This window comes from Pleurodeles waltl, chromosome 9 (assembly GCF_031143425.1).
Source record: "Pleurodeles waltl isolate 20211129_DDA chromosome 9, aPleWal1.hap1.20221129, whole genome shotgun sequence".
Lineage (NCBI taxonomy): Eukaryota > Metazoa > Chordata > Amphibia > Caudata > Salamandridae > Pleurodeles > Pleurodeles waltl.
Genome location: NC_090448.1, coordinates 317,063,199 through 317,085,975, shown reverse-complemented (window position 1 = coordinate 317,085,975; position 22,777 = coordinate 317,063,199).

Here is a 22,777-nt window from a genome sequence, read left to right as displayed (position 1 = left end):
GGCCAGCATCTGCTTGCCCCCCTCTGCACAGCTCTACCTGTTGCTGCTGCTGCTGGTCTGGGTGAGAGCCTGCCTGACTCTCAGTTTGAGGCCCACCTCCACCCACAGGCACCCACCTGAGCCTCATCCCTGGTGGCCTAGTGGCCATCTGTCCCTATTTGTGTGTGTCTCTTTGCCTTTTTTCAACTTTTTTCTCCCTTTTTCCACTCTTTTCTGTTTTTTGTTCCTCACGCTCTGTCCCTGCAGCAGCAGTCCCTGTGGCAGCCCCCTTCCCTGCGAAGCGTTTTCCAAACTTGGGGATCTGGCAATGTCTAAAGAGGTGCTATAGCCCAGGGAAACCATTTTGGGGACCCATTTGTGAACGAATTGGGCAGATTTGTCACCACCTTCTTATCCTTGGACAAGGCACAGACTTCAAACAAAAAAGATAGTTCTAGGGAAGGTTTTTTCTGGGGACTGAAGAGGCAGGGGCCTCTCCTCCAGCTGGCTGTACAGCAAGGCTACTATCGGGGTCAGAGCAGGAGTAGCAATGGATGGCACAACAGTTACCAAAGAGGGACCTTCATTCACTCTCTAGGATCCGATAGAGGCAGAGGTGGCAGAGGCAGCAGAGAGTTCTCTAGTAAGAATTGCCCTTTTCCCCCTCAAGAATTAGGGGGGAGACTAAGATGATTTACAAGGATATGGAGTGTGATTTCATCTGATACAAAGCTAATAGAAATAGTTCAAGGATTCAAAATTTAGTTTATGGACTCTCCTGTACAGGCCACCAGACCAAGACCCCTGAATTTTTCAAAGCAAGGAATGAGTCTGATAGAAAAGGAAGTCAGAGAGCTCATATCCAAGGGAGTGATTAACAGGTCAGTACTCCATCCGAGAGGCTTTCTGAGCAATCTTTTCTTTCTAGAGAAAAAAGACAAAGGTTTCAGACCAGTCCTAAACTTAAAAGAATTCAACAAGTGGCTGGTATATCACCACTCCAAAATGGAGGGGATCGTTTACAAGATGTCCTCTTGGACTGGGACTAGAGGGTGAGGTTAGATCTAATCATTCCCATTTTTGCTCCACATAGGAGGTTGCTCTAGTTTTCCTGAAGGGACCAGATTTACCAGTTCTGGTCACTCCCATTCGGGTTACCCTCACCACTGTGGTGTTTCACCAAAACTACTACACCTGACAGTATAGTTTCTCAGTTTCTTGGAGGAAGCAGACTGATAAAATACCTGGATGACATTCTCCTGATAGCCCAGTCAGATGCAATCCAACTTGAATATGACTCTTGCACCTCTGCTAAACCTGTGATTCATAATCAATGAGACAAAAATTGCATCTGGTTCTGAAACAAGAGTTGTCCTTTCTGGTTTTTGTGATAGGTGCAACTCAAGTCACTATGAGTCTTCTGCAGATGAAAATAACGAAGATAAAGAAGGAAATGACAAAGGTTGTGAGAAGAAACAGGACATCTTCATGACAATTGGTCAGGATAGTGGGCATATTAACTTCATCAATACTGGCCATTTTTCCATGCTCTCTCTACTGCAGGGAGTTTTAGAGGCACAAAGGGCCTGATTTATACTTTTTTAGACCGCACTTGCGTCATTTTTTGACTCAAAAGCAGCTCAAACTTACAAAATTCAATTATATTTTGTAAGTTTGCCCCAATTATACATAAAAAAAATGATGCAAATGCGGTGCTAAAAAAGTATAAATGTAGCCCACAGTGTCCCACCTAAGGAGAGGTATAACATACATGAAGCTGACCCTGTTGCCGCAGGAAGCCAAGATGGAGGTCCAATGGTGGCTGGACCACGTGGATTCCTGAAATGGGTGGGAAATATTTGGAGCCTAACCTGATCTGATTATAGAGTCGGAAGCCAGCCAGTGGGGTTGTGGTGCCAGATGTTGAAATATCTGGATGGAAAAGAGATGGTTGTAAGAGGAACTGAAGCTACAAATCTATTGACTGTAACTCCTGGCAGACTCTTTCACCGTGAGGTCCCTCACCAAGACAGGGAATCTTGCTGAGTACTCCTGACGATGGAAAAGCTGTCAGCAGTGAGATACATAAACTGTTTGGGGGCACGAGATCAAGGAACCTGTTGGATCTGACGAAGGATTTCTGGCCCTTTTGCCTGGACAGATTTCAGTAATGGCAGGGTACCTTCTGGGGGCTCAGAACAGGATAGCATCCTGGAATTCCAGATAAAGCTTGGAAAGCAGTGATTGGAGTCTGGATCACAACATATTGACAGACCTAATGGCCAGATGGGGACCTTGCAACGCAAATCTTCTAGCCTCCAGACTGAAAAATTTAACTTCCAGTATGTGTCAGCTGGAGGCCAGATCTGGGAGCAACAATGGGGATGCTTTTGTGAGCGAACTCAATTGGGGATATCAAGATGGTTGCCGGTTTGACCCAGGCCCATACAAGAAGCTGTGCGTTTACTGTTGTGGATAAGGACATTATAAGCATACCATATGAGCGTGGAGGCGTGGAGAGAGACAGAAAAGAAATGATGCTGAAAGAGTCACAGAGGGAGGAAGAAAAAGAATGCAGTAGACAGGGAGAGGACGAAAGGGAGCATACCAACATAAGAAAATGAAGCCTTAAAAGCATACCTTAGAGGTTGTGGGGTCAATCAGACACTACAACAAGTGGTGTCAGAAGTGGAATCCTGTGACTACAACCATGACACAGCCCATTTCGCTGAAAGTAATGATCACACAGCTAGCAGAAGGACAGCAACATCTGCAGTTGGTGGTCGAGCAGCAAGCACAATTGGGGCAATGAGACCATGAAGCCCTGCAGCCCTATGCTTTAAAATACCAAGCTACCTTGCTGACCTCCAACCAGCAAGTGCAAGCCTCAGCGTTCATGAGATTAACCAATGCTACCACCAGTGCCAGAGTACACCCAAACATACTGGGAACAGTGTTACAAAAGTACCAAGAGTGAGACGATCCAGACTATCTTTAAACTAACTATGAGAGAGTAGCTTCCACAGCAACATGGTCACAAGAAAAATGGGGAACTGCAAGTACATTATCAAGCAACCAACCCCACAGGAACAACAGAATATACAAACATCAAGAAAGCTATCCTGGAGAGATTAGGATGTGACCCTAACTATTATAGGACCCAGTTTAGAAAGAAGAAATGGAACACTGGGGGTAATCCCAGAGCCCTACATTACTGCATACGCGACTTGGGAAATTGGTATTTACAACCAAGTTATTTGAATGTGGAGGAAGTCACTAAGAAGATGTATCTAGGGCAATTCCTTGAGACTTTACCATTGTGTACTCGTACTTGGGTTAGACAGCACCTTAACCTGATGGCCACAACAGCTATCGAGCTGGCCTATGCCTATCACCACTCGCCAGATCTCAACACCCATTTCTCCCAAGCCACAAACCCAACCTCCTGCGGAACCTCTCGACCCACTATCCATCCTCAACGTCCCTAATACTTCCACAGTGCAGCATGGGGATTATATATTTGCCAGACAACAGAGTCAATGGAAGTAGGGTATACTTGGTGACAGATTCTAGCTATGGGGACAGCCCCAAGTCAGTGCAGGAGGACAGTTTTCCTCAACGGCTGGCCTCTTCAAGCACAACTAGATACAGAATGTCACTGTACAGTGGTCAGGCAAGAACTAGTTCCCGAGGCCCAAAGGAAGGTGGAGCAGACAGTAGCTGTCAGCTGTGTTCATGGGAGGAAGAAAGTTTACCCATTAGCTGCGGTTCTATTGAATATTGAGGGGGACACCCAAATTAGAAAGGGAGTGTAATACCATCATTAATTGAACATGTGATCATTGGTACGGACCACCATATGTCCGACCAATACCCAGACACCCTGAAGCAATGGGATCATGGGAAAAGCTGGCAAAAGGAAGCACCCTTTAGTTATGCAGAAACAGTTACAACCCCCACCTGCGAAAAGAAATCTAGGAAGGTCAGGAGAATAGAGAAACAGAGATTGAGATATGACCAAAAGATCCCCCCCACTTCTATCCTCTCATCCCCAGGAATTAAATGGGGCCTCTAACCTAGCATCAGGATGGCACAGAGGGAGAATGGTATATTCATACATGCATGGGAGCAAGCCAAACAGGAGGACCACAATCAGGTAGGACCCTTTTCCAAATTAAAAAGGCCTGGTGTATACAATAAAGAAAGATGGGGAACAATGGACAGGACAACTGTTGGTATCTGTAACTTTTCAGGAACATGTGATGCACCTAGCCTATAACCGAATGGCGGGGGCATTATGGATAGGAACATACCCAGAAATATCTCCTGGAAAAGTTCTATTTGCCTGAGGACCACTAAGACAGCAGGATATTGCACCTCCTGTAACCGATGTCCGTTAGTGAATCCTTCCAGAAGTGGCACAGACCCTTCTTAATCCCCTTCCTATTATCGAGATTCTGTTTAACAGTATGGGAATGGATTTAGTAGGGCCCCTAACACCATCTGCACGGGGGCATCAATATATCCTAGTCTTGGTAAACTATTCCACCTGTTATCCAGAAGCAATTCCCTTTACGAACATGACAGCTACCACTGTGGTGATGGCCATGATAACCTTTTTCTCCCGAGCTGGGTTTCCTCAAGAACTGTTAACTGACCAGGATTCTCCCTTCATGTCCTGATTAATGGGTCAGATTTGTAAAATCCTAATGATACTCCAGATTCGTTCGGCTGCATATCACCCCCAGACAGATGGCCTATTAAACAGATACAATAAAGAGACAATAAACACCATGCTAAAGAAAATAATAACCGAAACAGGAAAAGGATGGGACTGGAAACTACCCTTGGTCGTTTTTTCCGTTCAATCCAATGAACAAAAATCCACACGTTTTTCCCCTTCAAATTGCTTTTTGGGAGGAAGACCTGCATTCTATTAGACATGACAAAGGAACAATTGGTAGAGCAGGAAGATGAAGGGAAAGCCTTCCTTGAGTATGCCACATCTCTGAAGATAACTTTGGGGGTCATTCTGACTCCCGCCGGCCGCGGTAACCGCAGGGCCGGCGGGAGCCGCCGAATGACCGCACCACCGCGGCGGCCATTCTGAGTTTCCCGCTGGGCTGGCGGGCGACCGCCAGAAGGCCGCCCGCCAGCCCAGCGGGAAACCCCCTTCCATGAGGATGCCGGCTCCGAATGGAGCCGGCGGAGTGGAAGGGGTGCGACGGGTGCAGTTGCACCCGTCGCGATTTTCAGTGTCTGCTTGGCAGACACTGAAAATCTTGGTGGGGCCCTGTTAGGGGGCCCCTGCAGTGCCCATGCCATTAGCATGGGCACTGCAGGGGCCCCCAGGGGCCCCACGACACCCGTTACCGCCAGCCAGGTTCTGGCGGTCAAAACCACCAGAACCAGGCTGGCGGTAAGGGGGTCGGAATCCCCATGGCAGCGCTGCCTGCAGCGCCGCCATGGAGGATTCCCCAGGGCAGCGGGAAACCGGCGGGGCACCGCCGGTTTCCCGTTTCTGACCGCGGCTGTACCGCCGCGGTCAGAAGGCCCATGGGAGCACCGCCAGCCTGTTGGTGGTGCTCCCGCGGTCGTTGGCCCTGGCAGTCCATGACCGCCAGGGTCAGAATGACCCCCTTTGTCTTCTCTGTGGGAACAGGTACAGAACAACCTGGAAACCACCCAGTCAAACCCACAAGAAACAGATATATCACCGGGGAACAGTGTTGAGACAGTTTGCAAAGAAGGTCCCTATTTTGCTTCCTACCACGGAGAATAACATCATAGCCAAGTGGCAGGGACAGTATATAATATTAAAAAAGGAAATCCCAGTAACGTGTTGGGTAGCTATTCCCCATAAACACAGGGAAGGACAGGGTTTCCACATAAACATGCTCAAGAAGTAGGAGTAACTTAAACCAAGGGGAAGGACCAGACTGTACCTATGCAGTATATCAACACCCGCTCAATAGATATCCTCATACAACCCCAACCAGGGGAAGGTAAACATGTAGTGAACATCAGAACCACTTTAACCGAGAACCAAAAACAGAATCTCTATCAACTACTGGATAAATACCCTACACTTCTTTCACCTAACCGGGGGTGGACACATTTGGTATACCATAATATTGTTACCACAGGCCACACATAATAAAATTAAAACCCTATAGGATACCTGCAGCCAGGAGACGGGCTGTAAAATGGGAAGTAGAATCCATGTTAAAAGCCAATATTATAGCACCATCATGAAGTGCTTGGTGTTCTCTTGTAGTATTGGTGCCTATAGGGGACTGGAGCCTTAGATTTTGCATTGACTTCAGACAACTAAATAGCAACTCCAAATTTGGCACATATGCCATGCCCCAGGTGGACAAGCTGACTGAAAGTCTGGAGGGAGCCCAGATCATGACCACAATTGATCTAACAAAGGAGTGCTGGCATATCCCACTGGCACCAGACACCCATGAGAAAACTGCTTTCTCAACCCTTTCAGAGCTCTATCAATTGAAGGTACTGCCCTTTTGACTCCATGGAGCTCTTGCCACATTTGATAGGCTCATGGACTCCTTACTAAAGACCCACCACGAATATGTAGCTGCATATTTAGATTACATTTTTAGCCCCACTTGAGAGGCCCATTTGATGGACCTAGACCAAATCCTAAGAACATTGCACCAAGATGGATTGACAATCAACCCAAAAAAGTCCACTTTAGCCCCTGACCAGATACAATGCCTAGGTTTCTCCTTTCAGTCAGGGACTATTCAACTCTTAATTGACAAGGTGAAAGCCATGCAAACAATTCCTAGACCCACTACGAAAAAGGAAATCCATTCCTTTCTGGGGTTGGTAGGGTACTACTGCCATTTTATTCCACAGTTTGCAGAAATTTCCAGTCCTCGTAAAGATCTGCAGACCAACAAGTACCCCTCACAAGTGACACATTGGTCAGAATTCCATAATACTAGTTTCCACTACCTAAAACACATTTTATGTGGTGTACCTCTTTTGAGATGGCCTAATTTCCAGAGGACATTTATGCTGCAGACAGATGCTTCGGGCAAGGACTGGGTGCAGTGCTATCACAGCCTGATGATGAGGAAACCCTTTGGCCAATACTGTATATAAGTAGGAAATTGTTCACAAGGGAAACCCATTATTCCACCATCGAGAAGCCCTGGCAACTAAATGGGCCATGGAGGCCCTACTGTATTATTTCTTGGGCGGTCTCTTTATTTTATTGACTGATCATGCTCCATTAATATGGCTTGCCCACAATAAAGATACCAAACCTAAGATAATGAGATGGCTCTTAGCCTTGCAGCCTTTCTGGTTTCAGGCATTTCTCTTACCGGGGAAGCTCCAAGCATATGTGGATTTCCTATCCCTTCACTCTGTTTTCCAATAGCCCTAATGGCCAAACCTAGGATGGAGAGTAGTGTGAGAGAACTCAAGATGTGATTGGGGAATCCAAGGCTGTTGATTTGCTCCAGGCTCATTCAAGAAGCTGCAGACTTGCTGCTGTAAAGGAAGATGTCATAAAGGCGCTGGATGAGTGTTGAGGCGGGGCGAGAGAGACTGAAGAGAAAGGACACTGAGTGAGTTGCAGTGGCAGGGAGAAAAAGACCAGGGGAGTTGGGGTGGGAACAAGCTGGAGCACAGTGACAGAAGAAGACGAGCGGGCACAGAAAAGTTTGGATGCTGAAGAGGACTCTAGAGGTGTGCTTAGAAGTGACAGCAATGAAGACGAAGCTGAAGAGAGATACAGTGACCACCCAAAAATGAACCCAGGCGCATAGACCCAGCAACCGCAAGGAGAGTGAGGATGCAATGGTTACCACTGCCACAGCCCTGGTGGAGGGTAGTGGCCACAGGAATCCTGATCCTTTTGGTGACTGAGTCCAGAAACCGAGGGGCACCAGGCAGGTGACCGAAACTTGGGGCGGGAGAGGAGTTAGAGAAACCTAGAGGAATCCCATCTAATTGTGAACTCTGGAAAATTATAAACACTTGAATGAAAATAAAAACCCTTAAAAGCACATCATAGAGGTTGTGCGGCCTCCCGGAAAGTACAACAGCTTTCCTACAGGATGGTCAAATGGTCGGAAATACACTTTTCCCAGTTTTGTGATGATCACCAGAGTAGCTGCTCAAGTCAGACATAAGATGGCATATCTAGTTCTGAGGACAACAATATGGAGATTGCAAGCCTGGTTCCCGGTGCTGATGGAGTTATCATGGGACCTTCCAAAAAGAATACTGTTAGAAATGGGGTTTTTGGTTGGCAGTCAGATTACCCTCTGTCCAAGCAAGAACCCTCACTCTAGTCAGGGTAAGTCACACACAATCCAAAATTAGCCTGTGCCCACCCTCTGGTAGCTTGGCACGAGCAGTCAGGCTTAACTTAGAAGGCAATGTGTAAAGTATTTGTGCAATAAATCATACAATAACACAATATAGCACCACAAAAATACACCACACAGTGTTTAGAAAAATATATAATATTTATCAGGATAATTGTAGGTCAAAACGAATAAAGATGCAATGTGAAATTGTAGAGATATCACTGGAAAGTGATATAAAGGGGGTCATCGGGGCCGGGGTCGGCGGTAGCACCGCCAACAGGCTGGCGGTGCTCCGCCGGGCATTCTGACCACGGCGGTACAGCCGCGGCCAGAAACGGAAAGTCGGCGGTGTACCGCCGACTTTCCGCTGCCCATGGGAATCCGCCATGGCGGCGCAGCTTGCTGCGCCGCCATGGGGATTCCGACCCCCTCACCGCCATCCTGTTCCTGGCGGTTCCGCCCGCCAGGAACAGGATGGCGGTGAGGGGTGTCGTGGGGCCCCCTTAAGAGGGTCCCACTTTGTATTTCAGTGTCTGCTTTGCAGACACTGAAATACGCGACGGGTGCCACTGCACATCCTCCACTCCGCCGGCTCCATTCGGAGCCGGCATCCTCATGGAGGGGTATTTCCCACTGGGCTGGCGGGCGGCCTTTTGGTGGTCGCCCGCCAGCCCAGTGGGAAACCCAGAATACCCGCGGCGGTCTTTTGACCGCGCAGCGGTATTCTGGCGGTTCCCTCCAGGCGGGCGGCTCCCGCCGCCCGCCGGGGTCAGAATGACCCCCAAAGTGTCTTAAGTCTTTAAAAAGCAAACAAAGTCTCTTTCAAGCACAAAGTACCTGGTTTGGAGTGGAAAACCTCCGCAAAGGGCCGCAGAAGAAGAGATACGTGGATAAATGGTGTGTGCGTCGATTTCTCCCCAGCACACACGGACTTGCGTAGCTATTTTTCACGCGGGGAAGTCGGGCGTTGTTTTCCGGCGCGCGGACAGTCTCTTTCTGTGGGTCGTGGGATTACCAGATGTCCCGGTGTCTGTGCGTGGATTCTCTTGCTTGTTTTCCGGCTGTGCGTCATTCCGCGGGGCTGTGCGTCGCAGTTTCGCTCTCACAGCAGGCGTCGCGTCGATTTCCCCTCTGGAAGTCGGGCGCTGTTGTCCTTGCGAGGCCGTGCGTCGAAGTTCCGGTCGTCCCGAAGGCGTCGATCAGCGTCGGTGTGCAGCGTTTTTCTCACTGCGGAGCAAGCTGTGCGTCGAAATTTTCGGCGCACGAAGAGACCAAATGAAAAAGAGAAGTCTTTTTGGTTCTGAGACTTCAGGGAACAGGAGACAAGCTCTATCCAAGCCCTTGGAGAGCACTCTTACAGCCAGACAAGAGTTCAGCAGGGCAGCAGGGCAACAGCAAGGCAGCAGTCCTTTGTAGAAAGCAGTCAGGTGAGTCCTTTAGGCAGCCAGGCAGTTCTTCTTGGCAGGATGCAGGTTCTGGTTCAGGTTTCTTCTCCAGCAAGTGTCTGATGAGGTAGGGCAGAGGCCCTGTTTTATACCCAAATGTGCCTTTGAAGTGGGGGAGACTTCAAAGAGTGGCTAAGAAGTGCACCAGGTCCCCTTTCAGTTCAATCCTGTCTGCCAGGGTCCCAGTAGGGTGTGTGGCAGTCCTTTGTGTGAGAGCAGGCCCTCCACCCTCCCAGCCCAGGAAGACCCATTCAAAATGCAGATGTATGCAAGTGAGGCTGAGTACCCCGTGTCTGAGGTGTGTCTGAGGGAATGCACAAGGAGCTGTCAACCAAGCCCAGCCAGACGTGGATTGTAAGGCACAGAAAGATTTAAGTGCAAAGAAATGCTCACTTTCTAAAAGTGGCACTTCTAGAATAGTAATATTAAATCCAACTTCACCAGTCAGCAGGATTTGGTATTACCATTCTGGCCATACTAAATATGACCTTCCTACTCCTTTCAGATCAGCAGCTACCACTTCAATACTGTATGAGGGCAGCTCCAATGTTAGCCTACGAAGGGAGCAGGCCTCACAGTAGTGCAAAAACGAATTTAGGAGTTTTAAACTACCAGGACATGTAAACTACACAGGTACATGTCCTGCCTTTCACCCACACAGCACCCTGCTCTAGGGCTTACCTAGGGCACACATTAGAGGTGACTTATATGTGGAGAAAGGGGAGGTTTAGGTTTGGCAAGTACTTTTAAATGCCAAGTCGAAGTGACAGTGAAACTGCACACCCAGGCCTTGCAATGGCAGGCCTGAGACAAGGTAAAAGGGGCTACTTAAGTGGGTGGCACAACCAGTGCTGCAGGCCCACTAGTAGCATTTAATCCACAGGCCCTAGGCACATATAGTGCATATTACTAGGGACTTATAAGTAAATTAAATAGTCCAATCAGGTATGATCCAAGGTTACCACGTTTAAAGGGAGAGAGCATATGCACTTTAGCACTGGTTAGCAGTGGTAAAGTGCGCAGAGTCTAAGAGCCAGCAAAATCAGAGTCCAAAAAGTGGAGGGAGGCAGGTAAAAAGTTAGGGATGACCACCCTAAAGCATGTCAGGTCTAACAAATACCACTACTGCTAAGCATTTTACCGGATTGCAGGGGCCTCTCACATCCTCTGGTGATGCAGGACCATCTCAGTCTCATGTCCTCGAGGATTTCATGGAACATTAGGAAAACATCCTACTTTCAGGGGCAAGGGGAAACAGCAATAGACAGGCATGGACTTCGGAACCATCAGGGGATACCATGCAGAATGGAGAAGATGGGCTCATTGGTGAATGGAGAGATGTCTGGATCCCTTGGGGCCGAAGTTACTCATGTCTCGAATTTTCTTGTGGAAACAGTTCAGGTGGGCCTGGCCTACTGAATATTGAATACTTTCAGGAAAGCAATTTTGGCAAGTCTTAATTCCATAATGACATTTTGGTGGGGGATCATCCTTCGGTATGTAAACTAATGAAGTGATTTCGATTGACAATACCCCCAGAGCCCAGACTCCGGATTGTGAGATGTTAATCTGGTCCTACAGATTCTTATGAGCTGACAGGACAACCAATATCTCAATCTAAATGAACTTTCAGTAAAATTGGCAATGTTACTGTGTTTGATGTCATATAAGATGTTAATCTGGTCCTACAGCTTCTTATGAGCTGACAGGACAACCAATATCTCAATCTAAATGAACTTTCAGTAAAATTGGCAATGTTACTGTGTTTGATTTCATGTAAGAGGGTTTCCGATGTCACGGCGTTGGATATCTCTGGACATGTGCTCACACCAGAGGATGTGACTTTCACAGTGTCGAGGAGGACAAAAACAAATACCATATTGGTATGATACCCAGCTTTAAATGGCAGTCCTCAGTTGGGTGTGGTTAGATGTCTGAAGGCTTATGAAGAAATGAAAGCAGAGGTAAGACCTGCAGGAGAAATATAACTTCTTATTTCGGTGAGTATACCTTTCAAGGCAGTATCTCCTCCTTCCATCACCAGGTGGGTAAAAAGGATCATGGCAGAAGCAGAGATAGATGTCAAGAAGTTTGGGGCCCACTCAAGAAGAGGGGTGATGGCATCTAAGGCGATTAGGGTTGGTGGTAGATTGGAGGACATTTTAAATACTGTACACTGATCATCGAAATCGACCTTTAAGAAATTCTATTTTAATCCTTTTTATGATTCAGCTGCACTGCAGGTAAATAAGCATTAAATATGCATAATCCGTGCTTCTGGTCCTGACATAGAATGTAACATTTCCTAGCTGCTGAGAAGGAAAGTTTAATTCTATTAAGGACTTTGAGGGAAAATTTATCTCTCCCAAAGATCTTGGAAGTGAAAGATCCTCTACCTGAAAAAAAGACAGAGTTGACAGTAAGTAAACAAAATTTGGAGGTACAATAGCCATATGTTCTTTCGTGTAATGATGAAGTGTTTAATTCTGTCAAAACATGTTATAGATTAACAATTGAATGGAGGATTTCATTAATTGTTCACAATCGATGTGTATATTGCTTTTCCTTTGGTGAAGACTGAGGCAAAGTACGGATATAGTGAATATGTACTCGACTGATCTTTTATAAATACAATTAGAAATGTAATGAATAACCAGAGGATAGTTTTTTATTTAATCCCCTAGGTAGTGAACAGAAGAAGGAACAATGAAAGGAGCTTGGGATAACTTCTTCGTATGAAGAAGAGAAACAGGAAGGGACGTCATAAAAAGATATAAAGGGAGCTGTTATATGACAGGCTGACTATTCGTAATGGTTACTAATTTCCATGGGCTTCTGGGAAGTCTAGTTTATGTCTACTGTTAGAAATAGTGTCTCTAGTTGGTAGTTAGTTTGCACCCAGTCCAAGTACAGACCCTCACTCTAGTCAGAATAAGGGAGATACCCAGGTCAGATAACACCTGCTCACTCACTTGGTAGCTTGGCACGAGCAGTAGGCTTATCTCAGAAGCAATGTGTAAAGCATTTGCACATAACACACAGTAATACAGTGAAAACACTACAAAATGACAACCCAACAGTTTTAGAAGAATAGCCAATATTTATTTGTGTAAAACAATACCAAAAAGAGAAAAATCCAACATACAATAATAAAGATATGAGTTTGGCAAGAATTAACTTAAAAATACAGTTCCTTAAAGTTGATAGCTCTGTCTGGGGCTATCACAGCGTCATGAACAACAAATCCAACAGTTCAGGCCAGCCTTGGCATTGCAGTACAGCTACGGTGTCAGGAAGACCCGCAAACAGTACCTTGGAAATGTAGGGCGTTGTGACACTCGTGATGAGACCCAGAGTGGGGCGTCGCTGGCGTTGCAGGTGTCGGACCCAGAGGTCAGTGCCGGGGACATCGGGCCCTTGAAGTCACACGTGTTGCAAATTGAACTCCGGGCTAATGACGAAGTCAGAAGCGCTGGCGAAGATAGCGTCAGGACTGTTGGTCTAAGCGGGACGGTGTGACGTGCGGTCCCACAGGTCACGTGCAGGCAGTGGCTCGGTGACAGCATCCTGCAGCGTTGGTGAGACCAGGGCTGTGGTGTGAAGCAGGGCAGTGCGACGTGCGGTGTATCCAGGTCACGGTGCAGGCGGCATTGTTGTTGTTGATGAAGTGCTGTCGTCGGTGGGCCCAAGGTGGCGGTGCGGCACAGGCAGGCTCCGTGCGGCGACCATGGGTTGCGGGGAAGACAGCGGCGTCTGTTGATGATGCTGGAGTCTATGGCACTGGCGTCAGTGGGCCGGGGCTGCAGTGTGGGACGAGACGGTCCGTTGTGTACGTCACGAGCAGTGTCCTCAGGCCAGTGTGCAGGCAGCAGTGTCGCTGTCAGTGTGGAGCAGCATAATTGGGCATGCCAAGGCTGCAGTGTGAGCAAGGTGATGCAGAGTGCGGGGCCCACAGGTCATGGTGAAAGCAACGAATCGGTGACAGCATTGGATGGCGGTGTTTGTGAGACCAGGGTTGTGGTGCGATGTGGGGCACCAGGGGTTGCGGTGCAATGTGGGGCAAGTGTGGGGTCGTCAGGTCACGGTGCAGGCAGCGGTGTCGTTGACAGCATCACAGTGGTTTTTCATTCTTTGGCCTCCTTAAGGCAGAAGCAGCAGCTGCAGGCCAACCTAGCAAAGCACAGCAAAGGGGCAGTACTCCTTCTCCAACTCTTCAGCTCTTCTCCTTGCCAGAGGTTCCTCTTGATCCAGAAGTGTTCTGAAAGTCTTGGGGTTTGGGTCTATTACTTATACCCCTTTCTGCCTTTGAAGTAGGCAAACATCAAAGGAAACCCTTTGTTGTTCACAAGGTCCTGCCTTGCCCAAGCCTGGCCTGTCCCCAGACACATACCAGGGGTTGGAGACTGCATTGTGTGATGACAGGCACAGCCCTTTCAGGTGCAAGTGTCGGCTCCTCCCTCCCCACTCTAGCCCAGGAGACTCACCAGGATATGCAGGCAATACCACAGCTCCCTTTGTGTCACTGTCTTGATGGAATTCACAACAGCCTAACTGTCAGTCTGACCCAGAGATGAAATACACAAGCAGGCAGGGGCACAGAATGGTTTAAGCAAGGAAATGCCCATTTTCTAAAAGTGGCATTTTCAAACTGAGAATCTAAAAACCAACTTTACCAAAAGGTGTATTTTTAATTGTGAGTTCAGAGTCCTCAAACTCCATATCTGTAACTGCTCCAAATGGGAAACTGCACTTTAAAGATATTTAAAGACACTCACCATGTTAACATATGACAGAGATGGGCCTTGCAGCAGAGAAAAACAAATTTGGCAGTATTTCACTATCAGGACATGTAAAACAGATTAGTGCATGACCTACCTTTATCTTACACTGCATCCTTCCCATGGGGCCACATAGGGCCTACCTTAGGGGTTCCTTACATGTAGTAAAAGGGAACATTTGGGACTGGCAAGTGGGTACATTTGCCAGGTCGAATTGGCAGTGCAAGACTGCAAACAGACACTGCAGTAGCAGGTGTGAGACATGTTTACTGGGCTACTCATGTGGGTGGCACAATCAGTGCTGCAGGACCACTAGTAGCATTTGATTTATAGGCCTTGGGCACACATAGTGCACTTTACTAGGGACTTATTAGTAAATCAAATATGCCAATCATGGATAAACCAATCACCAACACAATTTACGGAGGAGCACTTGCACTTTAGCACTGATCAGTGGGGGTAAAGTGTGCAGAGACAACAAACCAGCAAAAACAGAGCCCAGCATGCCATAAAACCAGAAGGTCAGAAGGCACAAAAGACAGGGGAAACATGCCAAAAGATGCCAGGTCGAACATTTACTAAGATGCAACCTTTAAAATGACTGCTATGGTTATTAAAGTGAGGAAAGTAGTTCACAATCCTTGCCTCCGACTCCTTAAAATAACTGAAAATATCTTTCTCGATAGCTAGGACATTTTTAATTATTTGTTGCACGCGTCACCAAGCATTTTGCATATTTCTATTATTGAACTACATTTGGGCTTGACCTTGGTGGCATGTGGGCATTATTTGGGCTCTGTTCACCAAGGAGTCCACCTTGGTTATTTTTTGTGACACCAAGCCTCTAATTTCTTCTTTCACTGCAGTAGCCTCCATAAGAAATGCTTTCATGATTACAGCTTTGATTCCATAGAGATGGTGTTCATGTGTGCCATACTTTTATCACAACTACAGAATGTTAACAAACTGGTTGCTCATTACAATACTGTGGTAAAGTTGCAGATCACCAGAGAGTTAACTGGCAGGCTGCTGCTAGTGTTGAATTTGCATGTTTCAGTCTGGCTGTAAGAATGTTTTACTAAGATGGATGAGGAAAATATTTACACACTCATACAAAATGTGGCTTAATTTTGCTTTCTACTGACCTTAAATTCTATTAAAAAATCGCCCCCCCCCACACACACATTAGTTTCTAAAGGAAATAGTTTAAGTGGTTAAGTTTTAATTTAATTAAGATTTAAGATAGCACCAGGTGTGCCAGATATCTATCATAAATAAGAATTTTAGCACTCTAGTTGTTCTTTAGAACACTGATGGAGGGTGCAGTAGAACATTGGGGAACCAAATGACAGGCCGCTTCTGTTGTTGGAAGTACATGTTATACTCAGTCTCAGACTTTAGTCTCACATGGCTGAGAAAGACAGTGTGAATTTACAGAACATATGCTTTCACTTTCACTTGTGGAGCACCTTCCATAACCTATATGAGAAAATCATGAGAGAAAACACTTTTCTCTCAAACATCATTCATTAAATACTAGCAGAGAATTAGTAGTTTACACAGGATAAAATCCCTTTAGAATACGCCATAATTCCTAAATTTATTATAGTACAACCAGCAAATGATTTATATTGTGACAAAAATCTCTTATCAGCTTTTACTCTTGCTCCTTTTTGAGACCTTCATACAGGCTTTTACAGTAATGCATTTCAATGTAGACCATGTCCCAGAGTCCTGTAATGGCTGTAACTACATGCTGTCAAAGTTGGGGCCAAACATTCAGTGGCAGCATCTCTTTGGGACCTCCCTCCCACATTCCCTTTGGGGTCAGGATGTGCTAAGCCTGCCTTCCTAAATAGTTTTTTTATTCATTTTCTGGGCACAGGGACCACATCTCTGAGTCCTGTAATGGCTGCCACAACACACTGTTCAGGTTGTGCCCAACCAATCAGAATTGTCTAGTGCTCTCTAACTTGGCCAATCAAAGCATATCTCGACATCAACTGTCAAGATATTGCCAAAATATGAACCTTAAGTTCTTTAAAATGGCTGTACGGATTTACATCAAACAAAGAAAAGCACACTTTCAAAGTAAAGGTCTAGCTTTCTGCCAAATTTGGTGTAAATCTGTTCAACCATTTGTTCCAAAAGGCTGTCTAAAATTCCTATGAGAAATTGAATGGGGAAAATGCTTTTTGCAACACCTCTTTTTCTCAGCCCCTTCTTTCCGGAGCACTCCAAAACTTTCCAGAAAGGAGCTGAGGTGAATTAACTTTTTTGGAAAGTTCCAGAAAGATGTGTTAAATGGCGGTAAAGTTATTTGTAAAACAAAAAATGCTTTCCCTAACTATATCTACACAGTTGTGACTTTAACTACTCAGTGGTGTATATACACATATATATATATATTAAATTGAAGATTATATCAAATTGTTTACTGACATATTTTGAACTTCCCATAAAATTGTAGCCATTGCAATAGTGCTTTTGTCTTTTCGGGCATCATCTTGAGTAGTTCTTCACAACTGCTCTAATGCATGGTTTTGTAGGCAATTAACATGAAAACTGAGAAACGAAATTCACCATTTGGCAGCATTTTTTATCAGTTTTCTCAATTTATCCTACCTCCATAACCAAATGAAAAACGTGACGCTGGCTCATTAGGTTAGGTGTAATTTGTGGCAGGGATTTACCCCCCACCGATCGCATTTACTAGTCAACAATGTCCTTAAGGGAAAATTCTCAGTACAGGGCCACAGGACCTGGAAATCACAGAACAGTGAGGTACAATAAGTTACTGGAGCAGTTTTACTGCATTATTTAATCATTTCCCCAACAGATGTACCTTTGAATCGTGATGGTCACAGATATTTCTGACTTTTTGCCAAATCTTTTCTGGTGAAATGTGTGCAAGAAAAAAATTTGGAGTGCGGTGTTATCGTATTGAGTGCACCCCAAATCGAAATGAAGGCTGTCAAAAGGGGTTTTCAAATTCAATTTTTTGCAGTTTGTCAGCCTTAACATTGAAGCATACAAATGTTACTAACTGCATATTACTAATGTTTAAATTGACTATACCTAATGTAGGCCTCTGTTTAGTATGGCTAAGATCTAGGAGCCACCTTGTTTCATGTCATATGTGTATTATTTTCTAGGAGAAGCTGAACTCACAATTAACAAACTCAATATGTATTTGCTTTCTTTCTAATGTAAAATATGTTTCTTTATATGATTACTGTGGAATGTGCTGATTCGTTTCAACAGTACTCCTGCAGCGTACTGGCTGGTACACTGTATATTGTTTTTTGAAGATAAATTTAGGTTTGAAGGACATTTAAAGAAGATGCCTTATGTAGTATTCTGATACACTAATGAGCCCTTAATTGTACCTGTATGCTTTAAGCTAATTAGAGCATTTAATAAGAACCATGTGTAAGTGTAGCAAATGTTAGAATGCGTGTAATGTAATTTAGTGCAGAGAAGAACTTTTCCAGTCCACTTTCGAAACAGCTAGACCTGAATGGGGTGCTTGCTTTATGGGAGAACTGATTTACCTATTGTTTGCCTTCGATACAGCATTATACTATTTTTCCTTTTACTTATGTGGCATTTATTGATTTGAACTTTGTATTACTAAATGAATTAATGTGGCGATTATTGACTGATACTAGCTTGATGATTTTGAATAACCATTTGTATTAACCTTTATGGTTTGAAAAATTAACCGCTCTCGGTTTTCCTTGTGGAGCTTAATGTGTTTCATGTTATTTAAATGTATTGATTCATTGTCTAACACCGATGTGAATTTTGATTCATCAGATAGAGCTTTATGAGACCCAAATCTGCACGAAGAAAAGCGCTAACACAATTATGAGTTGGACCTTAGATAAGCACTCAACCAAGCATAGGCATTCTCAGACTGCAGATAGAATCTATTGTATCTGACTAGTCCCAGATTACTGTTGGAGTAAGATTAAAAAAAAAATTATTATTTATTTTCAAACAGAAAAAATCTGCCAAAAGAGTAACAGAATAAAGTCTGCATTTTCAAATGTACTATTTCCCTAAAATGGTTTTAGTCGAAAGTTATTTTGACTGTTTCCTTCCACTATGAAACCCTAGATCCTCCTGTGTGGTAGAAATTGTTCTGGGTGTTGTTCTGGTGTGATTGTTCAGTAAATGCAATGTTCTTGTTCTCTGTTTGTCACTGGTAGGCAGTGTTCTCTTTAGAGGCTGTAGTTGTGCAGTCATCACAACTACATTTTGCACGTTTCTCCTCAGCTTATCTCCCTTGTGTCCTCTACAGACGTTCTCTGTGCTTCCTGAAGGCCTAGAAGAAATATCTTAGATTTCTTTAAGGCAGTTGTACAAAAGTTCCCAAAAACTAGGCAAAATTGCATTTTATTACGTGAAATGCCGGCTTTGGCATTTTTTACTATTTTTATTGCTGAATGCATCCTGGCTTCCTGATAAAAATGGGGCCTCGAGTTGGCAGTAGTTTTCACCCTGTCCAATTAGGGATGCTCAGTCTAGTCAGGATAAGGAAGTCACACAGTTAAGATAACTCCTGCTCACCCCCTTGATAGCTTGGAATAAGCTGTCAGGCTTATCTCAGAGGCAATGTGTAAAGTACTTGTGCACACACTCACACTCCGTAACGTAGTGAAAATACCACAAATGTACTCCAAATCGGTTCAGAAAAATAGCCAATATGTATCTAAGTAAAACAAGACCAAAACAACAAAAATCTAATTTCCACAAGCAAAGATACGATTTTTCAAAGATTAAATCTTAGTATAGTGCTTAGAAACACAATAGCTCCAACTGGGGCTATCACAACGTCTTGACGGAGTTGTTCCCAGCAGTCCAATGGCACTCGCAGGGAAGTGCGGGAAGGTCATTGAGTCGCTCCGTTCCCAAGTACAGTACCTTGGAAAACGAGGAAACAAATACGTTGCTGGAGCGGAAGTGGCATTGGTTCCTTACTGCTACCAAGGAGGTGAAGTATTAGGGCCAGATGTACCAAAGGATTTGACCCATTTTGTGTCTATGGGAAAAAGCTTTCGTACATATGGCCCTTAGTTCCTTACTGCTAGGCAGGGGAGGTGATGCTTTGGTTCCTTATGATTGCAGGAAAGGTGATTCTGTTGAGAGAAGTCGGTCCCTTATGACGAGGCGAGGTTGATGAATCCAGGAGGTCAAGATGCAAGGCGTCGACTTTGCCATGTCGTGATCACACCACAGGGCCACAAGTGCGGTGGCGGAGTCGGTGACACAGCACTCATGCTGTGGTGGGACTTCGGAGGCACTGCGGTGGCGTCTGGCCTGTGGCGTCAGTGACGGTTATTGCACTTAGCAGGGACCACAGCTCCGGTGCAGGCAGTGGTGCAGAGTTGGACAGCGGCGCCGGTTCTGGAGTCACTCTGGAGTCGCTGTGCTTGTTTATTCTTGGTTACACCAGAACTCATTCCCAAGGGCCCTGGAACTGGATTTGTCACTACTTGGCAGGTCAGGACTCTCAGCAAGAGACCCAGGTGCTGACAGGTGAAGTCTTTGATGACCCTGAGACTTCTTAACAGGAGGCAAGCTCAGTCCAAGCTCTTGGAGAACCGTAGGAAACAAGATGTAGCAAGCAAAGTCCAGTCTTTTCACTCCCAGGAAAGAAGCAGCAAGCAGCAGGACAGCACAGCATAGCAACAGGCAGAATTACAGTCCCTCCTACAGCATCCAGCTCTTCTTCCTGGCCGAATGTCCTCAGTCCAGAAGGATTCTAACTACGTGGGGTCAGAGGTCAAATACTTATACCCATTCCTGTCTTTGAAGTAGGCAAACTTCAAAGAGAAGTCTTTGTAGTGCACAAGGCCCTGCCTTTCCCTGCCCTGGCCCCAGACAACCTCCAGGGGTTTGGAGACTGCTTTGTGTGAGGACAGACACAGCCCTTTTTCAGGTGCAAGTGTCAGCTGCTCCCAACACTAGCTCAGGAAGACCCATTAGCCTGGTGATGGGCCATCAGGATATGCAGCACACACCTCAGCTCCCTTTGTGTGACTGTCTAGAGTGAATGCACAAACAGCCCAACTGACATCCTGACCCAGATTTATATTCAGCAAACAGGCAGAGGCACAGAATGGTTAAGCAAGAAAATGCCTGTCTTCTAATAGTGGCACTTTCAAACTTGCAATTCAAACACCAACTTCACCAAAATATGTATTTTTGAATTGAGCAGAGACCCCAAACTCCAAATCTCTATCTGCTCCCAGTGGTACATTACACTTAAAAGATATTTCAAGGCAATCCTCCAATGTTACCCTATGGGAGTGATAGACCTCGCAATAGTGAAAAACAAACTTAGCAGTATTTCACTATCAGGACATGTGAATCACACCATTACGTGTCCTACCTTTTAATTGCACTGCACCTGGTCCATGGGGCTGCCTTGGGCCTACGTTAGGGGTGACTTACATACAGTAAAAGGGAAGGTTTGGGCCTGGCAAGAGGGTGAACAAGCCAGGTCGAAATGGCAGTTCAAAACTGCACACACAGACACTGCAAAGGCAGGTCTGAGACATGTTTATAGGGCTACGCATGTAGATGGGACAACCAGTGCTGCAGGCCCACTAATAGCAATTGATTCACAGGCACACATAATGCACTTTACTAGGGACTTACTAGTAAATCAAATATGTCAGTCATGGATAAACCAATCACTGATACAATTTAGACATAGAGCATATCCAGTTTAGCACTCGATAGCTGTGGTAAAGTGTCCAGAGTTATAAAGCCAACAAAAACAGGTCAGAAAAATAGGAACAAGAAGGCAAACCATTTGAGAACAGCCCTGCAAAAAGGACCAGGTAAAACACATCCACTTTTGGTGAACGGATGCATTTTGCGCTAAAAAAGCACAAAATTGTGAATGACACGAACCACAGCTGCTAGCATTTGGTTGTTTGGACTTCCACACTCCCTTATACTTCTCTGTTAGAATTTGTACTCGACCGAAGTGTCAATTGTGTGACTTGGAGAAATGGCGTAATTTCTGGCATTTGGAAACACTGGAAATTAAATGAGATTACCCAGCGTTAATGAAATTACGATCTGGGCCTACCACACACCCCTGTCCTCCATTTTGATAAACAAGGATTCCATTTAATTTACAGAGTAGTCTCTGGAGCATGTACTGGTGGGGGAAAGTACGTGAGAGTGAAGAATCCGAAATGCTGTGCAACAATGGAAAGGTTGCTCAATAAATATGCCTTCATCTGAGTAGAAGCCTTTTCTCACCACTGACAGTCTTTGAACAGCTGGACCTAGCTCAATTTCTTCCTCTTCTCCCATAGCAATGTCCAACAGCTGCTCGTCTGCTAAGGTGAACTGAAATCTAAAAATAAACCTTAACTACTCAGAAATTGTCTCCCTTTCACACCTGTAGAGGGAAGTTGGAGGCGTGCATTTTCACTCACTAAGGGAGAAAGACAGGTGGTCCTCATGTTAAAGTGTAAACCTAGAAGACCTTTCCCCATATGGCTTGTAACTTGAAAAACATGTTCGGTACTTTGCATTTGTAGCAATTTAATAATATTACCTCTGGCCTTTCATAGGCGCTCTTGGGAAATGTCTGAATTTCCCTGCAGGGCAGTCATCTCAAAGCTGTGAAGCAGCCCCACGTCATAATGGTGACTTGGATACAGATCTGGCTTTCTATGCAGCAGCTATTAAGCTTGTTTTGATTTGTAGTTTCGCATGCCTCTAATTTAAGTTTGGCAACACAGGTGCCAGTATGCTCGAGGCTATTGGCTGAAAAAACAGACACCCTCATAAAATGGGGGGCAGTTGACACCTCTGCATTCAGGGTTTACAGTGTAAATTCACATAGTACTAGAGCAGGTAAACAAGCTGAGAAATGTTGTTTCCTCTTGAAAAAAAGGTGGCAAAGTGCAGTTTCATTTTTGGATGCTTCTGATTTGGGGTGGACTTAACTGGCGTAATTCCCTGTAGCGTAATTACTCGTAATTATAGCACAATTACTAGTAATTATGTGTAATTATGTGAGAAGCATAATCCAGCATTTGGCACTATTTGCTTAGTGCAAAATGCACACTCCTGCCCAAAATAAATCCGGGGATGCATTTTGCACTATGAAAATAGCACAATGTTACAGGACACAAATAGCAGTAACCAGCAGCTGCTCACTCTCTCTTAGATCGTTGTTCCTGTGCTGCTG